At 49.4% G+C, this 18,039-nt stretch overlaps 1 long non-coding RNA gene across 4 annotated transcripts; it reads right to left on the bottom strand.

Annotated features, from left to right (window-relative positions):
• Positions 1 to 2,765: 2,765 nt before the first annotated feature.
• Positions 2,766 to 7,027, bottom strand: LOC148051644 (uncharacterized). Of its 4 annotated transcripts, XR_015699783.1 has the most exons (5): positions 6,219 to 7,013; positions 5,517 to 5,575; positions 4,558 to 4,657; positions 3,930 to 4,025; positions 2,766 to 3,831 (listed from the first exon to the last, which is right to left on the bottom strand). It is a non-coding gene; the product is annotated as an uncharacterized LOC148051644 (long non-coding RNA). The 4 variants fall into 4 exon arrangements; XR_015699782.1 differs by having other exon boundaries at positions 3,930 to 4,028; positions 4,558 to 5,575; positions 6,219 to 7,027; XR_015699781.1 differs by having other exon boundaries at positions 4,529 to 5,575; positions 6,219 to 7,026.
• Positions 7,028 to 18,039: the final 11,012 nt, after the last annotated feature.

Raw genomic sequence — 18,039 nt, 5'->3', positions numbered from 1 at the left:
GAGAGAGACGCATACAAAGTAAATTTTAAAAGCAACGGGGTACGCAACAGACCGAAAACTATTAAAAAGTAAGGATAGGGAGCTTGATCAAAGTAGATGTAGAAAGAAAATTTCAAAAGCAACTGGGTAGAGGACAAACAGAAAGAAAATTAAACACAGAGGCAGCAAACTAGATAAAAGTAGACATAGAAACAAAAATTTTAAAGCCGAGGTACTAAGACAGGAAAGAATTAAAGAAATAGCAACAGCGAACCAAACAAATGCAGAGAGACAGAAATTGTAAAAAGCGACCGCGCTAAGGAAAGATGAGAAATAATTAAAAAATAATGACAGTGAACGGAATAAAGGTAGAAAATTTTTGAAGCAACAGAGTTTAGGGAAATAGAGGAAAAAATTTAAAAGTAGGGGCACTGAACTGAAACGGGGACATAGGAAGAAAATTGAAAATCAAAGGCACTAAGGAAATAATTAAAAATAAAGACATCGAAGGGAAAAACGTAGACAGGGAAAGAACGTTTTAAAAGTGATGGGTATGAGGGAAATAAAGGGAAAAAATTAAAAGATAGGGACAGCGAACTAAAACAGATGTGGAAAGAAAATTTAAAAAGCAACGGCACGAATGAAAGAAAAAGAAATAATTTTTTAAACAACAGCAAAGGGAATAAAAGTGGGCATAGAAAGAACATTTAATAAGCAGAGGGGAACTAGGGGAATAAAGGGGAAAAATTGAAAAATAGGGACAGCAAACTCAGAGATGGAGAAAGAACATGGAAAAAGCGAGGGCACTAAGGACAGACAAGAAATTATGAAAAGAAAAGACAGCAAAATAAAGACTGCAAAGGGAATAAACGTAGACAATTTTAAAAGCGACAGGGATTAGGGAAATAAAGGGAAAATTATGAGATAAAGGAGAGCAAACTAAAACAGAGATGTAAAAATAAAATTTTTAAAGTGACGGCACTAAGACAAGAAATTATTAAAAAAATTCAAAGGTAATAAAAGTAGGCATAGAAAGAAGATTTAATAAGCAGAGGGGAATTAGGGAAACAAAGGAAAAAATTAGGAAATAGGGACAGTGAACTAAAATAAATGCAGAAAGAAACTCTAAAAAGCAAGGGCACTAACAAAAGACAAGAAATTATTAAAAGACAAGACAGCAACATAAAGACAGTGAACGAGGTAAAAGTAGAAAAATCTGAAAAGCAAGGGGGATTAGGGAAATAAAATGGAAAAATTTAAAAATAGGGACTGAACTAAAACCGAGATGTAGAAAGAAAAGAAATAATTAAAAAATAAAGGCATCAAAAGTAAGAAAAGTAAGCATAGAAAGAACATTTTCAAAGGGGGCGATAAGGGAAAAATTAAAACATAGAGACAGCAGGCTAGAACAGATTAAAATAGAACATCTAAAAAGCAAAGGAATTAAAGAAAGGCAAGAAGTAATTAAAAGAACAGCATAATAAAGACTGGGAACGGAATAAAAGAAAATTTTAAAAAGTAACGGGGATTAGAGAAATAAATGGAAAAATTAAAAAATAGTGGCAGTGAACTTAAAGAGATGGAGAAGGAAAATTTAAAAAGTGAGGGCACTATGGAAAGACAAGAAATAATTAAAACATAAATACAGGGAAATAATGACAGCTACTGGAACAAAAGGAGACAGAAAACTTTAAAAGAAACTCTGATTAAGGAAATAAGGATAACATTCAAAAATAGCATCACTGAACTACAATGGAGATGATGAAAGAAAATCTAAAAAGCGATAGCACTAAGGAAAGACAAGAAAGGACAATCAAAAACTAACAGCAGCAAACGGGATAAAAGTAGAACATTTTAAAAGCCAAAGGACGGAGAAAGGAAAGAACTAAAAAATAGCAGCAGTGAACTACAATGCAGAAATAAAAAAAAAAAAATGCACTAAGGAAATACAAGAAATCATTCAAAACTACAGATGGTGAACAGGAGAAAAGTGGGCAGAGAAAGAAAATTTGCAAAGCCATGAGCATTAGGGAAAAGAAGGGGAGGGAACTAAAAACTAGGGACAGCAAACGAAAGGCAGAGCGAGAAAATTTAAAACGGGAGGGCCCCAAGGAAAGACAAGAAATAATTAACTAGAGCACAATAAAGACAGCAAAGGGGATAAAAGGAGACAGAAAATTTAAAAGCAATGGAGATTAAAGCCATATTGAGCAAATGAAAAAACGGCGATGGCAAACTATAAGGAAAATAAGGAAAAAATTAATCGAAACTGTGAACTAAAAGAGAGATGTAGAATTAAAAAATTGTAAAAGCAATGGCAGTAATGAAAAACAAGAAAAAATAATTAACATCTCATGACAGCAAAGGAGATAAAAGTAGAAAATTTTAAAAACCAATGATCAAGATTAAGAAAGGAAAAAAGGAAAACCCAAATATTAAGATTAAGAAAGGAAAGCACTAAAAAATAGTGACAGCTAACTACAACACAGACATAAATAGACATTTTAAAAAGCAAAGGCACTAAGGAAAGACAAGAAATCATTAAATAATAAAGACAGTGAACAGGATAAAAGTAGGCATAGAAAGAAAACTAAAAGAAAAAGAAAACAAACTAAGAGAGAGCTGTGGAAAGAAAATTTTAAAAGGTAGGGCACTAAGGAAAGACAAAAAAATAATTAAAGATAAATACATCAAAATAAAGACAGGAAATGGTATAAAAACAGACAAACTTTTAAAAGCAATGGTGATTAAGGAAATAAGGAAAAAATTTTAAAATCCCATTGGTGAACTAAAATGGAGATGGAAAAGAAGATTTAAAAAGTGATGGCACTAAGGAAAAACAAGAAAGAATAATTAAAAATCAATGACAGCAAACAAGATGCAAGTAGAAATTTTAAAAGCCAAAGGATTAAGAGAGGAAAGCAGTACAAAGTAGCAACATTGAACTACAATGCAGACATAGACAGAAATTTTTAAAAGCGACAGTGCTAAGGAAAGACAAGAAATCATTCAAAATAAAGACAGTGAACGGAATAAAAGGAGGCATAGAAAGAAAACTTAAAAAGCAATCAGCATTAGGGACAGTGCACTAAAACAGAGATGCAGAAACAAAATTTTAAAAAGCAAGGGCACTAAGGAAAGACAAGAAATAATTGGGAAAATTAAAAAACAGGACATCAGGAAGTGATTTAAAAACCCGCATCGGTGAACTAAAACGGAGACGGAAAAAACGGAAAAAGACAGAAAATTATTTTTGAATCATTTATATAATACAGCAGATATAGGTTTGTATTTGGAAATCCTTCTTTTTATATATATATATATATATATGAATTCTGTATATATACATATGAATATTATTTTTATATATATATATATATATATATAAAGGCGAGAGATTTTTCTCTACTGCAATGCCTCACACCCGTATTTACAGTTTTGAACGTTTTTAATCACACACACGAATTTTCGAGGCCGATTCCTCCTCTTTTGTCCACGTCTCTCCTTGGACCTGGATCGCTTTTAGTACGGACGCTAGTATCTCAGTAAGCTTTTCAAGGACTACTCTAAGATATTTTCAAAACTTATTGACTGAAAAAAGCACACAGCTTCTATGACGAAAACAAAGCCTGTTTCTTCTGAACGCCTGAACTCTCACAATCGGCGTCTTTCCTCTTTTAGGACGCAACTATTGTCCCAATATCATTTCCTAGTAAGCGCACAGAAACAGAAGATTGCGCTTTCAGGAAGGCAAAATAAACGGAGGGAAGTCGGCTTTGCACAGGCAGAACACGCTCCAGCGCAGACCTTCTTTTCCTTTTAGGATCTGCGTTACAATAGTTCCTAGAAAAACTACAGAAGGAAGGAGAGCTGGCGCATTCTTGACGTTAACTTTGAAGTCCATGCTCCAAGCGCCTTAGGAAAAACGCGGACACGCATCGCGGACGTACCTTGTACTCGCAGACCGCTACGCAGCCTTTCCGTCCGTCTTGCGCTTTCACGGCAGAAGAAAGGGCGACCACGGTGAAACGGCGGCAGCTGACACTCTGCTGAGAGAGGAAAAAAAACCTGTAGCATAAAGCTGGGGAGGAGTCCCAAGCTGCCCGGTTTTGTGAAGTCTTGCGAAGGCTACAGCCGAGCAAAGGAAAAAAGAGCCCTTTGGAACATAGTGCCAAACAACATTCGGCAATAAAACTCGGAGGCGTTTGACACGCGCCCATTTTTTGGTAACTTGCTATTTGCTTCCTGTTATCGTTGTTCTTCCTTCAGAACCTCTACTTGGAGCCAACTTCTTTGCTATCCGTTCAAGCGTTTCCCTTCCTGGTATTACTAGCACACGGGCCCAGGCAAGTCCCTGAACTGCTCTTCCGAACTTCTCCAAACGACAATTGCAGCCACAAAAGAGGACTTCAAGAGAGGAAAAGGAGAGGCCGGGCAGCAAAAGAGCTCTGCAGGCTGCCACCAGGCAACATTCCACTCTTTTTTTTTCTTTTTTTTTCTTTTAAATCCACCCCCCCGCCCCCAAATACAAACAAAAAAACCCCATGACCTTGTATTTTTTTTCCTTTGGGAGCTCACCCCTGTCTCAGCACAGTGTCCTCCACAGAGCAGGAAGCGCAGACGATCTGTATCCCGATTTGCACGCGACGAATCCGTGTTCAGAAGAAATAGGCCAGATCTGTAAGACCGGTGTTATTTTGGGGGTTTTAACAATCACAACGCAATTGCATCGACCGACGCGTTTGTGAGAAAACTCCTTAACTTCTAAACGTAGCACCTCCTTGGGTAAAAAAACGTGTGCGAGACTGAAAAAAAGGGATGATTCAGAGCTCCCGCTCACGATGGAGCCGTGGCGAAAGGAATGAAAGTGAAGACAAACAGCAGCAACACGAAGTGAAATTCGGCTTTAATTCTAGGCACGTGCTTAAGAGACTCTCCAAGCCCACACCTCAATCCTAGGAGCGACTAGCCCTTTTCTGGAAGGACAAACTTTGTTACTTCAAAGTCCTAGACCGAAGGCTCCACGGAACAGAACGTGCACCGAGCCACAGGCCACCGTGCCATCGACGCTCTGATGGCAAAGAAAAACCAAGGAAAACTAAAGTTTAAAGATCGGTTTCCATCGCGTTTCATTCCTGACGTTTCCACTGGCACCTAGGTGCTCCAAAATGAACTCTACTGACACCGCATGTTACTAACAATTTAGTTCTGCGTATCAAAACAACAGGCTATTTCCAGCTCGCCCATCAAAGTAGCACGACCGACCAGAAGAGAAACACCGGACCCTAAAGAAGGGAACAGGCAGCTCTTCATTTCTCCTAGAGGAAAGTCTGTTCTTTTGCCCGGAAGGCAAACAGCCGAAACTGCCAAGGGAGCACTGCAGGAACGCGGCGCGCTCTCTCAGCTGCAATTTGTCATCGGCTTTTCTGCACGGGCAGCGGCTTTGCCTTTCCTCTGGCTTTGATGTGGCACCCCTGGAGCGTCCTCGACCCGGCAAGGGTTTCTCTCCGCTCCCGCAGCCCCAGACACGCGATTACCTGAGCGCCGAGCGGAATCACCCACGCGGGATTTTCTTCCCGGGACGCAGAAGGTGACGCTGGGAAAGGAGGAGGCAAAAAAGGAAGCGGTTTGTCCGGCAGCCACGGCCCTAGAAACTACACCTCCCGGCATGCCCCGGGGAACCAACGTGACCGACCAAAAGCCCCGGATGCCAGGGGACGCAGCCCTCCGTGCTTTGGGATCCTGCGGGGACACCGTTCACCGCGCCACCGCCGCACGTGGAAGCCCCGCCGAGCCCCCAGCGCGGCTCCGGGCAGCCCCCGCCACCGGCTGCAGCCGGCCCCCCACGACCGGCGCCGACCCGGCGCCCTCCCACTGCCCAGCCCCGACGCGGCTCGGCGCCCGGCCCCGCACCGGCGCGGTGCCCCCCCGCCGCCCGGCCCCGGACCGGCGCGGCGCCCGCCCGGCCCCGGCGCGGCGCCGCTCGGCACGGAAGACCCCCGCCGCCCGGCCCCGGACCGGCGCGGCGCCCCCCCCACCGCCCGGCTCCGGACCGGCGCGGCGCCCCCCCCACCGCCCGGCTCCGGACCGGCGCGGCGCCCCCCCCACCGCCCGGCTCCGGGAAGCCCCGCCCGCCCGGCTCCCACATGGCAGCGCACCCTCCCCGCTCCGTGCCTCCCGCCGGCCCGGCCGCTCCCCCCCCCAGGCACCGCCGCCCTCCTCGGGGCTTCCCCGCTCACCTCCTCCCTGCCTGCAGCCGCAGCCCAACGACCGCTCCGCTCCGCCCCGGGCTCCCGCTGGCCCCTCCGCGGGGGGAAGCTGCGCCCACCGCGCGATGCCCGCCCGCGACGCACCGCGCATGGTCTGGGAGGAATTCCAGTTTAATCTCTGTGGGCTGGACGACCTTCTGTATCATCCAGGGGACTTCTCGTTTCACCTCTATGCTCTGGAGGGCCTTCTCGATGGTCTGGGTGGACTTTCGGTGTCATCTCCATGGTCTGCGGAGCCGCCCTATACTCCGGGAGGACTTCCGCTTGCATCTCGATGGTCTGAAGGACAGTCTTTAGCATCTGGGAGGACTTTCTGTCTCCTCTCTATGGTCTGGAGGACCTTCTCAATGGTCTGGGTGGACTTTCGGTGTCATCTCCATGGTCTGCGGAGCCGCCCTATACTCCGGGAGGACTTCCGCTTGCATCTCGATGGTCTGAAGGACAGTCTTTAGCATCTGGGAGGACTTTCTGTCTCCTCTCTATGGTCTGGAGGACCTTCTCAATGGTCTGGGTGGACTTTCGGTGTCATCTCCATGGTCTGCGGAGCCGCCCTATACTCCGGGAGGACTTCCGCTTGCATCTCGATGGTCTGAAGGACAGTCTTTAGAATCTGGGACGACTTTCTGTCTCATCTCTATGGTCTGGACGACCTTCTCTGTGATCCGGGAGGACTGTGTCGGCCATTTTGGTGGTTTGGACGAGTTATTTTTTTGCCGGGGGGGGTTTGGTTTTTTAAGCTTTTGTGTGCTCTGTGCAGCCGCAGCCCAACGACCGCTCCGCTCCGCCCCGGGCTCCCGCTGGCCCCTCCGCGGGGGGAAGCTCCACCCACGGCGCGATGCCCGCCCCCGATGCACCTCGCAGGCGCTGGCGAAGCTCCGCCCTCCCAGCGGCAAACCCCGCCCTCTGCAGCCAAGCTCTGCCCTGCACACAGCACGCATGCGCCGGTGAAGCTCCGCCCCCTCGGCAAAGCTCCACCCTCCCATGGCGAAGCTCCGCCCCTGAGACAGCGCGCATGCGCAAAGCTCCGCCCTTCACAGCAAACCTCCGCCCTCCCACGGCAAAGCTCCGCCCCCCCCGTAGCAAAGCTCCGTCCCCAACTCATCGCGCATGTGCTGATGAAGCTCCGCCCTCACACAGCAAATCTCCGCCCCCCCGCGGCAAGGCTCCGCCCCTGACGCATCGCGCATGCGCTGGTCAAGCTCCGCCCTCACCCGGCAAAGCTCCGCCCTCACCTGGCAAGGCTCCGCCCCCCCGCGGTAAAGCTCCGCCCCCGAGACAGCCTGCATGTGCGGCAAAGCTCCGCCTTTCACATCAAAGCTCCGCCCCCATGGCAAAGCTCCGCCCCAAGACAGCACGCATGCGCCGGTTAAGCTCCGCCCTCACACAGCAAACTCCGCCTACCCGCGGCAAAGCTCCGCCCTTCAGAGCAAAGCACCACCCCCCCTCGGCAAGGCTCCGCCCCCGAGACAGCACGCATGCGCCAGTGGAGCACCGCCCTCACACGGCAAAGCTCCGCCTTACCACCGCTAGGCTCCGCCCCCCGCGGCTAAGCTCCACCCCAACACAGTGCGCAGGCGTGGTCTCCAGGGGCGGGGCCTGTCGCTAGGGGTGGTGCCCTTCCCCTGCCCGGGGGCATCCAGGGGCGGGGCCCGGCGCTAGGGGCGGGGCCGCTCCACACCAGGACCGGGGCATTCGGCGGGGCGGGGCTGCAGCGGAGGCGGACGCCGCGGGGCGGGGCTGCAGCGGAGGCGGACGCGGCAGTGCTAGCAGCGGCAAGCGCCTCCCGTGCGGCGAGAGCGGCGCTTCCTTACCGGGAGGCAGCAACGGCTGCGGCGCGAGCAGCCCGCGGCCACCGCGCTGTCGCATGCCCGTTACCGGCCACCGGCACCGGCGACCACGGGGACGCCACCGCCCCTGCGCGGCTCCCGCCCTGCAGTACCCGCTTTTGGCCGCCAGGCGGCAGCACCACACCAAGCCCGGCGCTCCGACCGCGCCCCGCGGGGAGAAAGGACTCGCCCCCCCGGCCCGCCTGGGGCCGCCCGCAGCCGCCGCCGCCGCCGCCGCCTTACGGGGGGGCGGGGGGTGTCACAAGCCTCGCCCTTCTCTGCCCCTGCTCCCGCTCACAGCCCACGCAGCCACAGCCATCGCCTCGCCACCAAAAAGCACCCAAGCGGCTCGAGCATTTCAGTCCTCTGCACTTGACAGCTTGCAGCGGCTGCTGGCCCTTTCTCTCCGCGCCCCCCACCCCAGCACCCAGCCGGGGGACGCAGCACAGGGAACCTGGTCAATACCTTTGCCTCGCCTCGGCTTTTTTGCCCCCAGAAAAAGCCCCCGGGAGTGCTGGATTCATCTGCATGTGGCATCAGGGGTGGGAGAGTGACACCAGCGAGTCAACAGACCCTGGAGAGATTTTAGGAAAAAAAAAAAAAAAGAAAAAAAAAAGAAAATAAAAGCGACACCGATGGCATCCTCAAGGCACTGAAAGCTGCTTTGCGTCAGAGGGGCAGCTACGATTATCAGGAAGCGCTGCATGCGAGCAGACCACGGGCAAGCGCGCGATCTGCGAGCGAGCGATACGCTGGCGCCCCTCGGGCTCTGCTGCGGTGCCCTCTGCTCATCCTGCACACGCACCGGGCTTCCCGCGCAGGGCTTGCCGCTTAAACAAGACGCTGCGCCATGTTACTTACCGCCCTGCCCTGCGGCGTGCAAAGGAACGAGACGTGAAACAGGGAAAGCAAAGGGGCACGGCGGCCCCTCAGCTGGCCGCACCAGACGGCCGTAGAGCCCTGCCAGTTCCCTCGCTGCTCTGGACGGCAGCGCAGCTCCGCGCTCCCTGCCGCTCCCGCCAGCACGCGCGGCGCCCGCGCTTGGCCGCCTGCAGCGCGCGAGACTCGGGAGGCTGGAGGGGCCGCTCGCCTCCTTCGGCTGCTTCATTTGCCGCCTTAAAACAATCGCTTCCACGCTCCCTTTCTTCATTTCAGACCCCTCTCCACATCTCCTGGCCTGCAAGCCATTTGCAGCAAGCAACACGGCTGAAATCCTGTGCTGCTAGACACCTAGCTGTCATCTTGCTCCCACGCCCAAAGGCTTTGGGGACCTGAACCCCCTGCTTGGTTGGGCATCGAGACTGCGAGGCGAGAAACACGCCTGGACTCCACCAAGCCAGGCGCCTGCCACATCGCTCAGCACGGTGCTACGCGGCTGCCTGACCGACACCTTCTGCCGCTAAAACCAGAGCGCGGTTCCCTTCTGAAGAGTCACCGGCAGCGCGGAGAGTCCCTCGCCTTTCCCTGCGCCAGGTCCCCCGGGAACAGCGTCTCAGTCGGACTGGAGCGTGCAGCAGCCTCCGGTCGTCCCAGCCCCTCGCCCGTCCAGAAAGCGCCTGCCTGTAGCAGCGGCAGAACCGCTGCTGCCCAGAGGGGAAAGGAATGGCTCGGGGCAAAGCTCCCCAGGCTGCCCGTGTCCCGCGCGGAGCTGGGGGTCCAGAAGCAAAGGGGTTACGGGAGGGGGCGGGCGGGGGAGCGGGGGCACGAGACCGGAGGGCAGGGGACGCGGGGGCGCGTCACGGGGCAAAAAAAACCCGCACGGGGGGAAAAACCTTGTGTGGGGGGACGTTTGGGTGGAGAGCACTTGGGAGGGCGCAGAGACAGGCAGAGGAGGACGGGGGGCAGGAGACGGACACGGACGGACAGCGGCTGTGTGTGGGTAGAAAGGTGCACGGGGGGACACGGGTGGGGATGACCTACACCAGGGGGTCCGCCCGGCATAATCCACAGCAGATAACTCACCTGGGATAAGCCGCAACGGATAGTCCGCTCCGGAGAAGGAATCCACGCCAGATAATCCCCAGCAATGCCCCTCAAACTGCCAGCGGTTCACCCCAAATTTGGCCCAAATTGGTGTGGGTTTTGCGTTTGGGTTTTTTGGTTTGTTGGCTTGTTTTTTTGTTGTTGTTCTTTTTTGTTTTCTTTTTTTTTTTTTCCATCATACAAAACTTGGGGGTTTCTGCTTTTCCAAAATATTCACTTCTGGGGTTTTCCGGCGCTTTTCCACATCATAACAATGGGTCATTTTTGGGTTTCTGCGTTAAAATGTAGGGGGGGGGTGGGTGGGTGTGTGCGCGCGCGCTTGCTTTCCAAGCTGCACAAATCCAGGTGGATTCGGCTTTCCTGGGAGCCCCAAACTGTGTTGCTCTTGGATATTTTGCTCTTGGGAAAGTCTTGGATATTTTGGCCCCAAAGCTTTGGGATGGGAAAAGGGGGAAGGTATCTAGCTTTGGACAATTCTGTCTATTTAGACTTAGGGGGAGGTTATCTGTTTAAATCACTTCCATAGAACAGGGTTTACTTCCATTACACAGACAACCTACTTTGGCTTACTCGGTGACACACGGTAAGCGTAGATACCTCATACACTATCCAGGCAACAGAAACCTTCTGTTTTCATATTACCTTCATCTACATCATCTCTTTTTGCGTTTTAAACTCCTTTATTTCTTCACATATAGACAAGTTCTTTTCTCTATTTTAAAACCCTATCTATCTCCATTTAGATTTTTTAATAATCTTCTAGAACGTAGCAGCTGTACAGGTTTGGATATTTTGAAATCCTTTGGTCTCTCTCTCTCTATATAGAAATGAATATTATTTTTACAATATATATATATATAAAGGCGAGTTATTTTTACACTTCCATACTGCAATGCCTCGCACCCGTATTTCACAGTTTTTAACCCTAATGCTTTTAATCACACACACACACACACACACACACACACACGAGTTTTCAGGCATTTTGGGGCTGTGACCCCCCCTCCTCTGGGGGGGAACCTCCCCGTGACACCTTCATCCCCCACTCACCTGCTCCTCTGTGTCATCATTCCACCCCCTGCCCCCCCGGGCGTTGGGGTGCCCCAAATGACATCATCACCCCCCAGGCCCCTCCAACACTTTTTCATCACCCCCCCCAAAAAAGGCACAAAACAAGGAAAACAGCCCCGACCGGCAGCTCGCTACTTTAATAATGCCGTTTACATATGTAGGCGCCCCCCGAAAAGGGGAGCTCCGCCAGAGAAATAAAATGGGGGCAGCCCCCCCAAACGGTTGCAGCCCCCCCCAGCCCCTGTCCCGCAAGCCGGCGGCTGCCCCACGCCGCGGGGGGAGCCTGCCAGGGGACGGTGACGCACCTCTCGCTCAGGCTCTGCTCTGCCGTGCTCCCCCTCCGTTCCCGCGCTGGGACGGGCTCCCCGGGGCAGCGAACCTCCCCGCTCCCTCTTGGCCCGGCACTCTCCCCACCAGACAGCCCTCGCTGACGCACCCGCGGGGCACCCGCCGGAGACAGAGCCAGGAGCCTCCAGGCACGGGGCCGGCCCCTTACCCTCGGGACGCTTCACGACCGGCAGGCCAACCTGGGCCGGGGGGACCTAGCGAGCATCACGAGACGCCTGCAACGAGACACCTGAAAAACAAAAATCCCAAGCGATATTTCCGCATGTGAAAAAAATAGCACAGCAGCGAGTAGAGGAATTCAGTCAGAGCAAGGGAGGGGAGAGCAGTTGAGCTCAAGGAGGATTCGAGGTAAGCAGGTCAGCTCAAAACACAAGACGTCCTTTAAAAGCTAGAGCGACCTGAACGCTTCCAATCAGCATGAAGACTAACCGGTACGATTCCAAACACGTTCTTCGCGTAAAAGTACGCGCTCTTGCCGGCGTTGGAAAACGTCTCACCCCTTCCTTACGGCACGGCTGCAGGGAGACAACCCTGCGAGGCTGCAGGACAAGGGCGTACCGCAATCAGAATCTACGCTTACAGATCCGCCGCAACAGCTACGGCCCTCGCGCTCCTGCGCATCTTGCTGGCTCGGTCGATAAAGCTGGAAGCGAAGCGTAACGCTTTCGAGGGTAAAAGGAAAACCAGAGGACAAATCGCAGCAATTCGCTTCCTACTAAAAAAGCTGTGCGTGTGCTTACAGACATCCAATAAAAATACTTCTACTGGAGAAGGGCTGGATTTTCCTTTTGCGTTAATTTAACTTGCACAGCTGTGAATCGATACCAGCAGATTATCTGTCTCCAAGATACGCAGTTATCATTTGACCAGGGGTTTTTTGCGCCTTACGTCATTAGGAGCGACATCTGGCCAGCCGCGCTGCCCGAGAGAGATGCTACTGAACTGCCAGGGAAACGCACCCTTGAAAGCCAGACAGAAAGAAAAGTACTTCAGAGCACTCCGTCAAACGAGCACGGGGGGGGGGGGGAAACCCGTAACGTTCAGTTGCCTCTCCTGGTCAACGTTTAGAACAAATACCTAACGGCTCAAATACACCTAAGCAATTGTACGCCACAGCTAGTTGGCAGTTAAAGTTGAAACAACGCCACAGCTAGTTGGCAGTTGCAGTTGAAACAATGCAAGGCAGTTTGTATAGACAATTTTAACTTTTTTTTTTTTTCCTAAAGTTACATCTAGGGTAGAAAAATCAGTGAGAGAAGAGATCCCCCATACGGTTTTACTTTGCGGGCGGAATCCAATCCCCGGGGCTGCAATGCCTAAGGCTACCAAAAAGGACCGGCAGATTTGCTAACGCTTTTGGCTGCACCGAAGCACGCAGAGGAACGCGTGTTGATGACATCTCGGCTGTTGCAACTGAGAACCAGCGATGCCATCGACTTCCGGAAGACGTGCTGTGCTCGGCTCTTTGGAAGCAAACGGACTTTTCTTTCTTTTTTTTTTTTTTTCTTTTTTTTTTTTTTTAAGAGAGCGGAAAGTCTCGCTGCTGCTGACTTCTACTGCCAAGCGCATCATCTCTGAAGATCCCCACTCTGATGGGGAGTTCATAAAACACAACTTCTTTGAATGAGAAAGACTTCCATTCTGGAAAATCTCTTTCCAACTGAAGTAAGAAACCACACGCTGTAGGTTAAGGAAAAAGGACGCTGCCGAAGCAGTAACTCACCAAAACCACGTCAGGACTCGCTGTCGCTACTTACAAGGCTGGCAATGCTTCTCGGGAAAGCGACGCCGATTCCTCCTCTTTTGTCCATGTCTCTCCTTGGACCTGGATCGCTTTTAGTACGGACGCTAGTATGTCAGTAAGCTTTTCAAGTACTACTCTAAGATATTTTCAAAACTTACTGACTGAAAAAGCACACAACAGACGATCCCTCAGAAACATCTGTAACGCGACGCTTCCCGGACACGTCCGCGCTTTAAGCTACGACGGCAAGATAAGCAGGGCTCAAGAAACGCCATGCCGATGAGGCGACGCGTTCGAGACCCTCGGGAGGCTTACCGAGGGGCCCCATGATCACCAAGAGCTACGGAAACATCAAGACCCGAGAAAGCCAGGGTACGAGACACAGAAGACAGACTACGCAAAAGCAGAACGCACAGACACAGGATGGAACCGCCCTGCCCAGCCAACGTCAGCAGCGTGCTAAGAACAGTAACCCGGTCCTTTTCCCTTCCCAAAGGAGACTGCTCCTGGACAGGCCTCTCCCCGACACCAACTTTATAACCCCTCCCTGCAATTCCTATCCTTGATACCTCCTCAGCCCTCACCCCGCAACTGAGCTTTCAGAGGGCCAGGGATCTGAATCCACCCTCAAAAAAGAAAAAAAAGAAAACCACCACACACCTAACTAGAACATTCCTGCACTCGCTCAGTTCTTCTTCATCATCTCAAAAAAACCCAAAAAACAAAAACCAAAAAACCCCAAAACCTCCCAACCCAAAAACCCACAGCACACTAACAAACTAAAACACAGCGCTGGTATTCAGCATCGGTCTGGTTACTGCCAACCGCTTCTGCGACACCCTCCTCCTCAAAAGCACCGCACCGCTCTGCTCCCCTGCTCCACGCCTGTTCTCAAGAAAGATGCTGCGGCTGTCGCTCGGTGCGCCTAGGATGCCAGGAGACACAAAGTTCCCGTGGCGCTCGGGTGAAATAGCCAGCCCCGTGTGCCTCCCCTCTACCACCCAGCTCACCTCAACTTCTCGGCCGATTCTCAAGGCAGCCAGCACAGCTCCCACAAAACCAAACGGGAAATGATTAACCAACATGCCATTTCATACTTTACTATTAAATGACGACCCGGCTGACAACCACCTCGCCTCCTCCAGCCGCTCCTCAGCGGGAAGCTACGCCCCCTCCGAGGCTGTTAAAAGGGAGGACCCTAAGGAAAGAGAACAACTCCTTGAAAACTAAAGACAGGGAACGGGATAAAAGCAAAAAAAAGTCAATAATGACGGGAATTAGGGCAACAAAGAGAAAAAAATGAAAACCGGGGACAGTGAACTAAAAGAGAGACGTAGGAAGACAATTGAAAAAGCAAAGGTACTAATAGAGACAAGGAAGAATTAAAAAAGGGAAACGGCAAACGGAATACAAGTAGACAGAAGCTTTTGTCGTGGTTTAACCCCAGCCAGCAGCTAAGCACCACACAGCCGCTACGGGGGAGAAAATTGGAAGGGTGGAAGTCAGAACACTCGTGGGTTAAAGGAAGAACAGTTGAACAATTGAAGGAAAAGACAACAGAATAGTAGTAATAGTACTAGTAGTAATAATAATAAACCAATAACAGTATACAAAGCAAGCGATTCACTCTACAGGTGCTCACCACTCGCCGACCGATGCCAAGCACGTCCCCGAGCAGCGATCGCTGACTCCTGGCCAACGACCCCCCGTTTCCCTACCGAGCGTGACGTCACACGGGAGGGAACAGCGCTTCGGCCGGCGCGGGTCAGCTGAGCTGGCTGTGGCGCCTCCCAGCTTCTGGCGCACCGGGCAGAGCACGGGAAGCTGAAAGGTCCTTGAGCGGTCTAAGCGCTACTTAGCGACAAACAAAACGTCAGTGCGTTACCAACATTGTTCTCGTCCTCAATCCAAACCGCAGCACTGTGCCAGCTACTTGGCCCAGCCCCGTCTTCGCTTCATGGGTCCCACCTGGGCTGCCCTAGCTGGAACCCATCAGGAACTGAGGCCATCACCCCAGCCCCACAGCACATCACTGCGTCCCCTGGACCCAACCGCAGCCGCTCACCCAGAGGCCAGGGGCTGGAAACACATCTGGGGTCACAAAGGAGGCAGCAAATGTTTGTTCCTTCACGCCCATCAGAAATCCCAGCAACGAGCTGGTTACGAGGCTCGGTGCCCAAAGGCAGCGGGACAGAGGGAAAAGAGGGACGAGGAAAGCAGAAGGAAGGATGGAGGGAGGTAGAGAAGAGGGGTAGGACAGGGAGCCAGAAAACGGGATACTGGGAACAAGAGAGGGACGGGGAACCGCACAAGGGTGTTGAGAGAGAGAGAAATGGAGTGCAGCGAGGAGGAGGATGGGGAGATCCCACAGGAACAGGGAGCAACAGGGGGCAGGGGAGAGAGACAGAAGGGACCGAGCGGGACAACAGGAACAGCAGAGAGGCACAGAGAGAATAAGAGACACGCAGGCAGCGGCGGGGCGGGGCGGATCGAGGGAAGTACAAAAGGGGGAAAAAGCAAAAAGAATTAAAAAAAAGTGACAGGAAGTTGGATAGAGGCAGTCATAGAAATAGAAATTAAAAAGCAACAAACATAGGCAAGAATTAAAAATTAGAGAATGTAAGACAGAGCGAGAAATAGAAAGGGAACAGGACAGAGAGGCAGGACATGTAAAAAATTGTTAAAGGGAGCTATGTAGAGGGAGATTTGAAAGGGAAAATAAAAACCAATGGACTACAGGAAACACAGGAAAGAAAAATGGGACAGGGAACTAGATAAAATGGAGAGATAGAAATAAGACGTTAAAAGCAACATGGTACGTGACAGGAAAGCATTAAGAATAAGGGAAAGGGAACTAGATAAATGGAGACATAAAAAGAAAATTTTAAAAGCGACAGGGTAAGGAAAACCAGACAAAATTAAAAACAGGGAGAGCAAACTGCGTAAAAGATGAGAGAGAGAAAAATTCAAAAAGGATGGGACAGGAAAGAATTAAAAAACAGGGATAGGGACCTTGATAAAAGTAGACCTAGAAGGAAACTTGAAAATGCCAAGAGGTACAGCACAGTCAGCAAAGAACTAAAAACAGGGACAGCAAACCAGATTACATATGGAAACAAAATTTTAAAAGCCGAGGGATAAAGAGAGGGGAAAATGAAAAAAATAGAGATGGCAATCTAAAGAGAGACATACGAAGAAAAGAGATGAAGTGAAGCACAGGCTGGAGGACAGACAGGAAAGCATTAACAAATAAGCGCATTGGATGGGATAAAATTAGACATCGGAAAAATAAAAGCCACGTCTCTTAGGAAAGACAAGAAAAAACTACCAAATAAAGAAAGGGGGACAAAGAGAGAGACGCATACAAAGTAAATTTTAAAAGCAACGGGGTACGCAACAGACCGAAAACTATTAAAAAGTAAGGATAGGGAGCTTGATCAAAGTAGATGTAGAAAGAAAATTTCAAAAGCAACTGGGTAGAGGACAAACAGAAAGAAAATTAAACACAGAGGCAGCAAACTAGATAAAAGTAGACATAGAAACAAAAATTTTAAAGCCGAGGTACTAAGACAGGAAAGAATTAAAGAAATAGCAACAGCGAACCAAACAAATGCAGAGAGACAGAAATTGTAAAAAGCGACCGCGCTAAGGAAAGATGAGAAATAATTAAAAAATAATGACAGTGAACGGAATAAAGGTAGAAAATTTTTGAAGCAACAGAGTTTAGGGAAATAGAGGAAAAAATTTAAAAGTAGGGGCACTGAACTGAAACGGGGACATAGGAAGAAAATTGAAAATCAAAGGCACTAAGGAAATAATTAAAAATAAAGACATCGAAGGGAAAAACGTAGACAGGGAAAGAACGTTTTAAAAGTGATGGGTATGAGGGAAATAAAGGGAAAAAATTAAAAGATAGGGACAGCGAACTAAAACAGATGTGGAAAGAAAATTTAAAAAGCAACGGCACGAATGAAAGAAAAAGAAATAATTTTTTAAACAACAGCAAAGGGAATAAAAGTGGGCATAGAAAGAACATTTAATAAGCAGAGGGGAACTAGGGGAATAAAGGGGAAAAATTGAAAAATAGGGACAGCAAACTCAGAGATGGAGAAAGAACATGGAAAAAGCGAGGGCACTAAGGACAGACAAGAAATTATGAAAAGAAAAGACAGCAAAATAAAGACTGCAAAGGGAATAAACGTAGACAATTTTAAAAGCGACAGGGATTAGGGAAATAAAGGGAAAATTATGAGATAAAGGAGAGCAAACTAAAACAGAGATGTAAAAATAAAATTTTTAAAGTGACGGCACTAAGACAAGAAATTATTAAAAAAATTCAAAGGTAATAAAAGTAGGCATAGAAAGAAGATTTAATAAGCAGAGGGGAATTAGGGAAACAAAGGAAAAAATTAGGAAATAGGGACAGTGAACTAAAATAAATGCAGAAAGAAACTCTAAAAAGCAAGGGCACTAACAAAAGACAAGAAATTATTAAAAGACAAGACAGCAACATAAAGACAGTGAACGAGGTAAAAGTAGAAAAATCTGAAAAGCAAGGGGGATTAGGGAAATAAAATGGAAAAATTTAAAAATAGGGACTGAACTAAAACCGAGATGTAGAAAGAAAAGAAATAATTAAAAAATAAAGGCATCAAAAGTAAGAAAAGTAAGCATAGAAAGAACATTTTCAAAGGGGGCGATAAGGGAAAAATTAAAACATAGAGACAGCAGGCTAGAACAGATTAAAATAGAACATCTAAAAAGCAAAGGAATTAAAGAAAGGCAAGAAGTAATTAAAAGAACAGCATAATAAAGACTG

This window comes from Nipponia nippon, unplaced genomic scaffold (assembly GCF_047370975.1).
Source record: "Nipponia nippon isolate SJK-2023a ecotype South Korea unplaced genomic scaffold, ASM4737097v1 scaffold_6, whole genome shotgun sequence".
Taxonomy (NCBI): Eukaryota; Metazoa; Chordata; class Aves; order Pelecaniformes; family Threskiornithidae; genus Nipponia; species Nipponia nippon.
This window is presented reverse-complemented; position numbering and strand designations above follow the sequence as displayed.